Below are 9931 nucleotides of genomic sequence, written 5' to 3' on the forward strand. Positions count from 1 at the left end.
CAGGAGGCTGAGATCTGAGGATCAGGGTTCAAAGCCAGCCCAGGCAGGAAAGTCCATAAGATTCTTATCTCCAATAAACCACTAGAAAACTGGAAGTGGTGCTGTGGCTCAAGCGGTAGAACGCTAACTTTGAGCTGAGGAGCTGAGGGATGGCGCCCAGGCTCAGAGTTCAAGCCCCATGACCAACAAAGAAAAGAAAAAAGAAAAAGAAAGGTCCTTGCCTGCTAGAAGCTTCCAGTCTATTCTCTGGTGAACAACATTGTATAGGGAGGAATGTGACATACATTTATTTATTATTTTTGCTGGTCCTAGAGCTTGAACTTAGGGCCTGGGCACTGTCCTTGAGCCTCTCTTTGCTCAAAGCTAACTCAAGCCACAGCACCACTTTCGGCTTTTTCTGTTTATGTGGTACTAAGGAATTGAACTTAGGGCTTCATGAATGCTAGGCAAGCCACATTCCCAGCCCAGAAATGTGACTTTTAAAATCCAATAAATCTAGGTACTGAACTGCAAATCTACCATATCCTTAGTAGTTGTGATGTCAAAAGACATGCAATCTCATAATAATATTAAAATTATTAAATTGTTGGGGCTTTAGCTATTAAATAATTATTCAACTATTTAATAAGTTTAATATAATATTGACAATAATTATAAGTAAATAAATATTCGATGTTATTTAGGAATAATTGTTATTATTATTGAAATTATAAGGATTTCCTTTGCCCAGTTGAAGGAATTAATGATCTGCATGGTTTTGTCAAGTTTGTGATGCACTTCCCATTTTAACATTGTTGCATAGGGACAACTTGTACCCTTAATGATATCCTGCAGTCACTGCTATCCAGGTACACTCTGTATGGAGGATCACTGCTGTTCAGCAGAAGGTCTGGCTTCCCTTTGACTGAGACAGGTGCATTGTTGGCATGGACACTCTGAAGCTAAGTGATATTTTAAGTGTCTTGAAAGAGACTACACTATAATCTGAAAGGCATGGAAACAGTAATGGGGCTTAAGTCTGACTAGGAACCAAGACTGTATCATTAGAATAAAAGCCTTACTAAGCAGAAGCCTGCCTAATGTGCTACTGTTATTGAGATGTGTGGACAAGAATGGCCTACCATCGACCAGGTAAGAACACCCCAGGATAACACATGCAGAACAACTGTCAGATGCTCAGAGTAGATTCCTGGAGACCCTGGTGTGCCCTCTTTTAAGAGATGCTACAAGCCAGGCACCAGTGGCTCACACCTTTAATCCTAGCTACTCAGGAGGCTGAGATCTGAGGATCTGGGTTCAAAGCCAGTAGGGCTGGAAAAGTCCATGAGACTCCAATTACCCACCAGAAAACTGGAAGCAGCACTGTGGCTCAAGTGGTAGAACGCTCGCCATGAGCTGAAGAGCTAAGGGACAGCGCCCAGGCCCAGAGTTCAAGCCCCATGACCGACCAAAAAGGGAAAGAGAGAGAGAGAGAGAGAGGAGAAAGAGAGAGAGAGAGAGGCTACAAACCCTGTAAGGATGCTGAAGAGTAAAGCTCTTAGAAGAAATATTAGGAATTTCTTTTTATTTTATTTTATTGTAAAGATGCTGTGCAGACGGGTTACATGAGTAAGATAATGAGTACATTTCTTCTTGAGCACTGTTACCCCCTCCTTCCTTATTCTCCCACTATCGCTTCCCTCCCCCAGGACTTTCTTAATCACTTTATTTCATCCACATGTATGCACAAATGACATGATAAAAATCTGCCTCAATAAATCTCAAAGAGTTCTGAGTACATAACAAAATGAGGTGTGGCTCCATGGCAGAGTACATGTTTAGCACACAAGAGGCTATGGGTGCATCTCCAGCACCACTATCACAACATCACAAAGCATGTAACAAAAATTCTAAGTGGTACCAGTTATCCATGAGGTAGAGAATGAGAGATTTGTGGTTAGAGGCCTGTGGATTGGGGGCAGGGAGAAATACCCCACACTGACAAACAATCCAGCACAGTGGCACACACCTACAAAGAGGCATATGGAGGAGGATCTCAGTCCAAGGCCAGTCCAGACAAAAATATGAAACTCTTTCTAAAAAATAACTAAACAAAGGACTAGGGGCATGGCTCAAGTGACAGAACTCAGCTCTCAAGGGTTAGGCCCTGAGTTCAAACTCCAAAACCACAAAGAGCAAAGAGCATCAAACATATCCATATAGTATTTGGTGAACACCAGGGGATAAAGGTAAGCAAAACCTGCTCCACCAGCCACAACTGTCTAGAAAAGCAAAAGCAGGTACAGCAAGAAAACAAGTGACCTTCTACTTAAAGGCTTACATTCAGGAGATAAAACTTGGAAATACCATTTTCTTTGCAGTACTGGAAATGGAACCCAGGGCCTTCCACATACTAAGCAAATGCTCTACCACTAGTCTATATTTCCAAACACCCCCCGCCCTTTAAAAAAATATTTTAATGTTTTTATTGTTATTATAAAGGCGATATACAGAGGAGTTACAGTTACATAAATCAGGTGAAGAATACCTTCCTTTCTTTCTTCCTTCCTTTCTTTCTTAGGCTTGAACTATAGGTCTGGTAAGAGTACATTGCTTTTTGGACAATGTACTTGCCTCTCCAGTTTTACTTCCCATCCCCACCCACAAGTTGTATAGTTCATTTTCAATATAGTGTCTAGCATGTACCCCTGCTGCATTTGTTCATCCTCTGTCCCTCCATTTCTGTGCCTCCCTTTACCCTCCCAAAGACAGATTTAAAAAAACAACAACAACAAGATAAAAAGAGAAGAAAAACAGCAACAAAGGAAAAAAAATCTCTTGTTTCCATTTCCTGGAGTTCATTTTGATAAATATTATTTTATATGATCAGATGCACATAGGCATTGTGCTTTTGTCTAACCCCACCCCTTTTTTAAACTTTGTTGAACTCCTTCATGAAAACCTAATTTCCCTGCTTATTTATTTTCTCTGAAACCTTTAGTTCCTCGGGGCATGCTTACCCTAGTTAAAACTGTCTATATTGTACATCAACTAGAATTAAAAATATAGTTACTTAGCCCCAAACCCTAACTTCCAGACTTCCAGTTGCTCATTGGCTGAGCTGGAGTGGTACAATAGATGGGCACATACTAAAGCAGATGGAAACACTTAAGCTAAGCAGACAAGACAGTAGGTGATTCCGTTACCTTCTTAACTTTCGCCTGGTCTGGCCTCAAACCTCCACCCTTCTGATCTCTACTTCCCAAGCAGCTGGGATTACAGGTGTGAGCTACTACACTTGATTATAAGTAGCTTTCAAATTTAGGTGGTGCCTCTTAACCAAGTAGTTGTCATGAGCTACTAAGACTAGAGTGCCAGTTTAATAGTCTATCCTATCACATTTGCTGAACACGAGTCTTCTTTGTGCTGGATTGTGTATTAAATTAATTACAGTATTGTAAATTAAAAAAAAAAGAAAGGGGGGAAGGGAGAAAGGGGGAGAAGAAAAGAAGGGAGGAGAGGAAAGGGGAAGAGAAAAAATAAAGGAAGGGAGAGGAGTAAAAGGGAGTAAAAAAGAGTAAAAGCCCAAGCCTGGTAGCACTAGCTTGGGCCTGTAATCATAACTATGCAGGAAGCTGAGATCTGAGGATTACAGCTCAAAGCCAGCCTAGGCAAGAAAGTCCATGAGACTCATCTCCAATTAACCAACAAAAGGCCAAAAGGCAGAAGGAAAGCTGATTCAAGTGGTAGACTGCTAGCCCTAAGCAAAAAACCTCAATGACAGTGCCCACGTCCTCAACTCAAGCCCCAAGATTGGCAAAAAATTAAAATTAAATTTTTAAAAGCCAATAAGGTTTTGACTAATTATTTGCTTCTGGATTTTTGGTTTTGTTTTTTTTTTTTTACTCAAACCATAATGACATTGGAATATTTCTCTATAAACACAGAAGCCTAATAAAGAATTAAAAAACAACAACAACAATACTAGGGTGTTTAACTGTTCCTATTTAGGCCATTCATACTTAACAATAGTTAGAAATGTTTACGCTGACGGCAGGGTGCCGGTGGCTCCTGGGAGGCTGAGATCCGAGGATCACTGTTCAAAGCCGGCAGGGGCAGGAAAGTCTATGAAACTCTCATCTCCAATAAACCACCAGAAAAACTGGAAGTGCCACTATGGCTCAAGTGGTAGAGTGCTAGCCTTGAGCCAAAGAACTGAGGGACAATGCCCAGGCCCAGAGTTCAAGCCCCATGACCAGCCAAAAAAGAAAAGAAAAAAAATGCTTACAATGAAGCCAACAGTGAAAAATTCAAAACTGCAGAGAAATCTCTCTAGATAATAAAATTTCATGCCACTGAGTAAGCAGACAATGGTAGACCAACTTTATAGCAACTAGTACTTAATTATATGAGTCTGCGTTACCTGTCTTAACCCAAAAATCTATTACACAATATATCCTAAAGAAATGTTCCTGATTTGTTTCTGGCCATCATCAAGAAAGATACTGTACAATCAGAAGAGAGTTGAAATTTGACAACAAATGAACAGGGCTGAATATGGCAGTTCATACCTATAATTCCAGCTGCTCTGGAAGCAGAAATTAGAAGGATTTTGGTTCAAGGTTAGACTTGACCAAAAAAAAAAATATTTCAACCAATAAGTTGGACACAGTGGCATATTTGAAAAATAACTAAGTCAAAGACGGGCTAAGTCAAAGAGCTTAGTAGTAGAGTGCTTGCCTAGCATGCATGAAGCCCTGGGTTCAATTCCTCAATACCACATAAACAGAAAAGAGGAGGCATGGTTCAAGTGGTAGAGCACCTGCCTATCAGTTGAGACCCCAATATCATGGTGGGAAGAGGGGGAGACAACAAACACAGATTGGAAAAAAGATGACAAAAGCAAAATAAGGTGAAGCCTATCAGCCATTCTCAAGGATGCCCTGCCTGCTTCTCTCCCTCAACTCATGAGTCAAATTTTGCCCTTCATCAAGCAATAATCCCTCCTCCTTTTCTTGTACACCAAGGACTTTGAGGATTATCAACTAAAGGTTGTCGTCTATAAAAGAAGGTTCTTTGTTCTGGTCAGGACTGGTCACTCCTGTCTTCATGCCTCAGAACGGGGTTAAACCTAGGAAATGTAGACTTTCCACCACTCATTCAAATGGGGACTTTTCATGTGCCAAAGCATAAAATGGACCCTCACACCGCATTTGATAGTCTATTCCTGATGTATCAGAATCCATCAAAGGGCCCTCACCATTCCCTCCAGAGAAGAAAAGATCAGGCAAAGAAGTGTGTTGAAGGTCTGAGCCTGAAGACCCTTGAGAGTTCAAATGGACTCAGTGTGAGTTCTAAGAAATGACAAACCTTGATGTTTGCCTTTTCCTTTTGCAGAAAGAATAGCTGGTTGGCTGGTAACTGTGAAGGCCATTTCAAAGAGAAATCTGTCAGGGGTCATCCTCTAGTCTACTCACACAAAACACTAGGAGGAAAGCTCATTGCAGTAGTAAATGCCAAGCCTACCAAAAAAGTTCACAAACCAGAAGCAGCAGAGCTGGGGCTTGTTCACACAATAAATTCCAGTGGCTCTCAGAACAGAACACCTCCATAGTCAGAGGTCTTCTGGGGCCTTCTCCCAGAATACCCACCCTCTTCCCCTTCTCTCCCGTCTACCTGCTCTCTGGCCAGCCACAGAGGCTGATCTGCAGTCTCTAAGACTGGGTTGGCTCCACAGTGTGGCCTTCCAGAGTCTTGTTTGGAATTTCAGTGTATCTTACAGGCCCTCCTCCATGGAATGTTTTTGGATCAGCATGGCTTGGTCAGTGATGACCTAAGGGGGAATCTAGCAAGGAACTTGGGGTTCACTTTGCTACTTCTGGGGTGTTGGCTTCTGCATTCTGACTTTTGGGCAACTACAATTTCTCAAATTTCTTAAGCCAGAAGAAATTGCCTAAAATCCTGGTGGCTCTGTACATCTCAGCAGTCCTGCTGACCTGTACCCCAAAGAAGAGAAAACACCTCACTGTGAAAAAGCAGGTGCAAAAGCCTAGGCTTGTTTCCTAAACAGCCCCTCTCTCCAGGATCTGACCAATCCCCACTGCTTAGCAACCTGAAGGCAACCTCAAGACCATCCTCTCTCAGGACTCTCCTTTAACATTCTACAGAAGGTATAGGGAGCCTGGCACCAGTGGCTCACACCTGTAATGCTAGCTACTGAGTCTGAGATCTGAGAACCACCGGCCCATGAAGAAAAATCTGTGAAACTCTTACTGACAATTTTCCAGCAAAAAGCTGAAAGTGAAGGTGTGGCTCAAGTAGTAGAGTACCAGCCTTGAGCAGAGAAAACTAAAGGACAGCTCCTAGGCCCTGAGTTCAAGCCCTAGAGTACCAGTACACACTCAAAATAGAGTGTGGGGGCCTAGAGATCTAGCTCTGAGGTATATGCTTGTCATACATGAGTGAGGCCCTAGGTTCAATCCAGACGAACTGGAGGCTCAAGCCTGTAATCCTAGCTACTGAGGAGGCTGAGATCTGAGGATCATGGTTCGAAGCCAGGGAACTCTAGGAGACTCTCCAATTAACCACCAGAAAACTGGAAGTGGAGCTGTGACATAAAATAGTAGAGTGTTAATCATGAGCAAAAAAGAACTCAGGATAGCACCCAGGCCCTGAGTTCATGCCGCATGCTCCACGAAAGAAAGAAAGAAGGAAAGAGAGAGAGAAAGAGAGAAAAAAAGAAAAAGAGAGAAAGAAAGAAAGAGAGAAAGAGAAAGAAAGAGAGAGAAAAAAGAAAGAAAGAAGGAAGGAAAGAGGGTGGTTGGGGGAAGGAAGGGAAGGGCAGGGAAGGGCAGGGAAGGCAGGGAGATGTATGTTTGGTTACAGTCTCTCTTCCCCTATGGGACACACTGCCCGAAGTGCCTGCTCACCTGACTTGATGTGGGAATACCCTAAGAACCCCTTAGAGTGGAGGCGAGCATTGGAGGCTGACTATCAATGGTCCTGGATAAATGTGCTGTAGCCTCCTCCTGCCTCAGAAGGGTAATTTGTTACTTAACAAAAACACTTTCTAGGTAAATTCTCAAACGGTAGAGCACTAGACTTGAACTGAAGAGCAGAGGGACAGCGCCCAAGCCCAGAGTTCAAGCCCCACAACCAACATACATACATACATACATACATACATACCTACATACATACATACATACAGGCATGCAACTACTACCATGGTGAAGTCACTGTGTATATGTTTATAAGTGAACTTTAATGAGCTAGAAAGAAAATAAACACTATGGAAGGAGAGGCAAATTACAAATGACATAAGGGAACTTGAACTCAAAATAATTATACAACTGCTCAGGGACATGGGGCTCAGTTGCTCCCAAGTTGGAAAACATTGGAATCAGGGGTGTATGTATGTGTGTGTGTGAGTGTGTGTGTGTGTGTGTGTGTGTGAGTGTGTGTGTGTGTGTTTGCCAGTCCTAGGTCTTGAACTCAGAGCCTGTGCTGTCCCTGAGCTTTTTGGGTAAGGCTAGTGTCCTACCACTTAAACCACGGCTCCATTTCCAATTGTTTCCTGGCAAAGTGGAAATAAGAGTATCACAGACTTTCCTGCCCAGGCTGTCTTTGATCCAAACTCCTCAGATCTCAGCCCTCCCTCGTCCCCCCCCCAACCCCACCCCCATCCCCTGCCACCAAGTAGCTAAGATTACAGAGATGAGCCACCAGTGTCCAGCCAAAATCAGATCTTATAAAGACAAAGAATATAATGGAAAGCAATGGAATTTGTAAAAGTAATGATTTGGGAAGTTCAAGTCTTACAGAAGGTATATATCCTCATGGGTAACTATACTGTTTGTGACTATTTCATTATCATCAGCCTTGTGACATTCCCAGACCAACACTGTCCACAGTTCCACCCCCACTGTCCATAGGCATGGAGCTCACACTAGCTAAAAGAATGCTTGAGTTAGCAGGAGGAAGCCCTTGGTGGGGTGGTTCCTGAACTGACATGTATATGTGCCTCTTCACCTAGTGCCTGCAACCTGCCTAGTTAACAGGAAGAGGCAGAGACCCAGGCTGACAGGAGTGGCTGGAAATCACACATAAACAGTCTGCGCTTGCCCAGCTGCCCTTGAAAACCCTTACATAATCCCCTGTGCAATATCAAGCACTCCCAGCAGCCTGCTCCTGACCAAAGTGCCTTCTCCCTCAGCTCTAGTGTGTGCCAGTCAGGGGCATGTGACTTAGCTTAACTTCCTCATTTAGAAAGTCATAATGTACATATCCCTATGGTAGGGCTGAGAAAAAATAAATTTAGTGAAACTGGGAAATAAGGATTGCGGTATTGCTCAGTGGAAGAATACGTGTTTACCAGCCAGGCACAAGGATTCAATCTTCTTGTACCAAAATAAAGTCAATCAATTATTTTTTTTAAAAGGAAGTTATGCAAATGAAAAAGTACAGAAAGTATTTAATGCCCTATCTGACACACAAGTAACACTCAAAAATGTCTTGTTGCGGGGCTCCAGCGACTCACACCTATAATCTTAGCTGTTCAGAGATCTGAGGATTGAGGCTCAAAGCCAGTCTAAGCAAGTCCATGAGTCTCTTATCTCCAATTAACCACCAAAAAGCCAGAAGTGGAGCTATGGCTCAACTGGCAGAGTGACAGCCCTGACTGAAAAAGCCCAGGGACAGTGTCCGGGCCCTGAGTTCAAGCCATAGTATCAGTGCACGCACATGCAAACATACAAACATACACACACACACACACACACACACACACACACACACACACACACACACGAAAAATAAAGTTCTATTGCTGTGGTATTAGTATAATCAATGTCCTAACAATTTGTGTTCATTCCTAGAGTTAAATGAAATGAGGATAACCACAAGAAAATAAGTATCTCAGATTCTTTCTGCTCTAATGTAGGCAAATATACTTGAAATTCAAATCATACAAGTTACACAATGTAACCTCTTCACTAATAGGAAAGATTTATCCAGCTAAGGAAATTACATCATATTGTAATTACATCATTGAAGAAAAAAAACAGTTGAACATAGGACTGGAGATGTAGCACAGTGGTAGAGGGTTGCATACTAGCATATGTGAGGCCCTGGTTTAAAGCACATTAAAGGTGGCTCACACCTGTAATCCTAGCTACTCAGGAGGCTGAGATCTGAGGATCATGGTTCAAAGCCACTATGGGCAGAAAAGTCTATGAGACTCTTATCTCTAATTAACCACCAGAAAACCAGAAGTAGTGCTGTGGCTGAAGTGGCAGAGCTCAAGTGGTACTTTGAGCTGAAGAGCTCAGGGGCAGTACCCAGGCCCAGAGTTCAAGCCCTAAGACCGACCCAAAATAAAAATAAATAAATTTAAAAAGCACATTAAAAAAACAAAGGATTCAAACGTGTAGATTAAAATATTAATCTATGTTTCTTTTTATAATTTGGAGAACTTCAAACATGACAGTAAATCTTTCATGCTAAATATACTACACAAAACTGCCTTTGCTAAGGACATTCTGATGTCTTGTTTTTCTTTGGATTGCTTTGTTGTTGAGTTGTAATGCTAGGGATTAAACCTAGGGCCTCCCATAAGCTAGGCAGGTACTCTACCTCTGAACCACATCTCCAGACCACATTCTAGTTTCTATTGTGTTCAGTTTATAGAATATTTTCACTTTCTCAGTTTCATTCAAAATTCAGATACATCATCAGCTAACCAGAAGTAGTAGTCAAGACATGGAAGAACTGGAATGTTCACAAACTGCTTCTGAGAATCTACAAAAAAAGTAGGGGGAAAAAAGTACTACAGACACTTTGAAAAACAGTCTGATGAGGGGCTGGGAAGGTGGCTCAGTGGTAGAGCGCTTGCCTTGCATGCCTGAGGCCCTGGGTTCGATTCCTCAGCACCACATAAGCAAAAAGAAAAAAG

The 9931-nt window shown here is 42.3% G+C and overlaps 1 protein-coding gene across 1 annotated transcript in view; it reads right to left on the reverse strand.

Moving 5' to 3' along the window:
• Prdm10 (PR domain containing 10) overlaps window positions 1–9931 on the reverse strand; it is a 126816-nt gene that overhangs the window by 80685 nt on the left and 36200 nt on the right. The window lies entirely within an intron of this gene.

The sequence above is a fragment of the Dipodomys ordii genome, unplaced genomic scaffold (genome assembly GCF_000151885.1).
Source record: "Dipodomys ordii isolate 6190 unplaced genomic scaffold, Dord_2.0 Scaffold10, whole genome shotgun sequence".
In the NCBI taxonomy this organism is placed as follows: Eukaryota; Metazoa; Chordata; class Mammalia; order Rodentia; family Heteromyidae; genus Dipodomys; species Dipodomys ordii.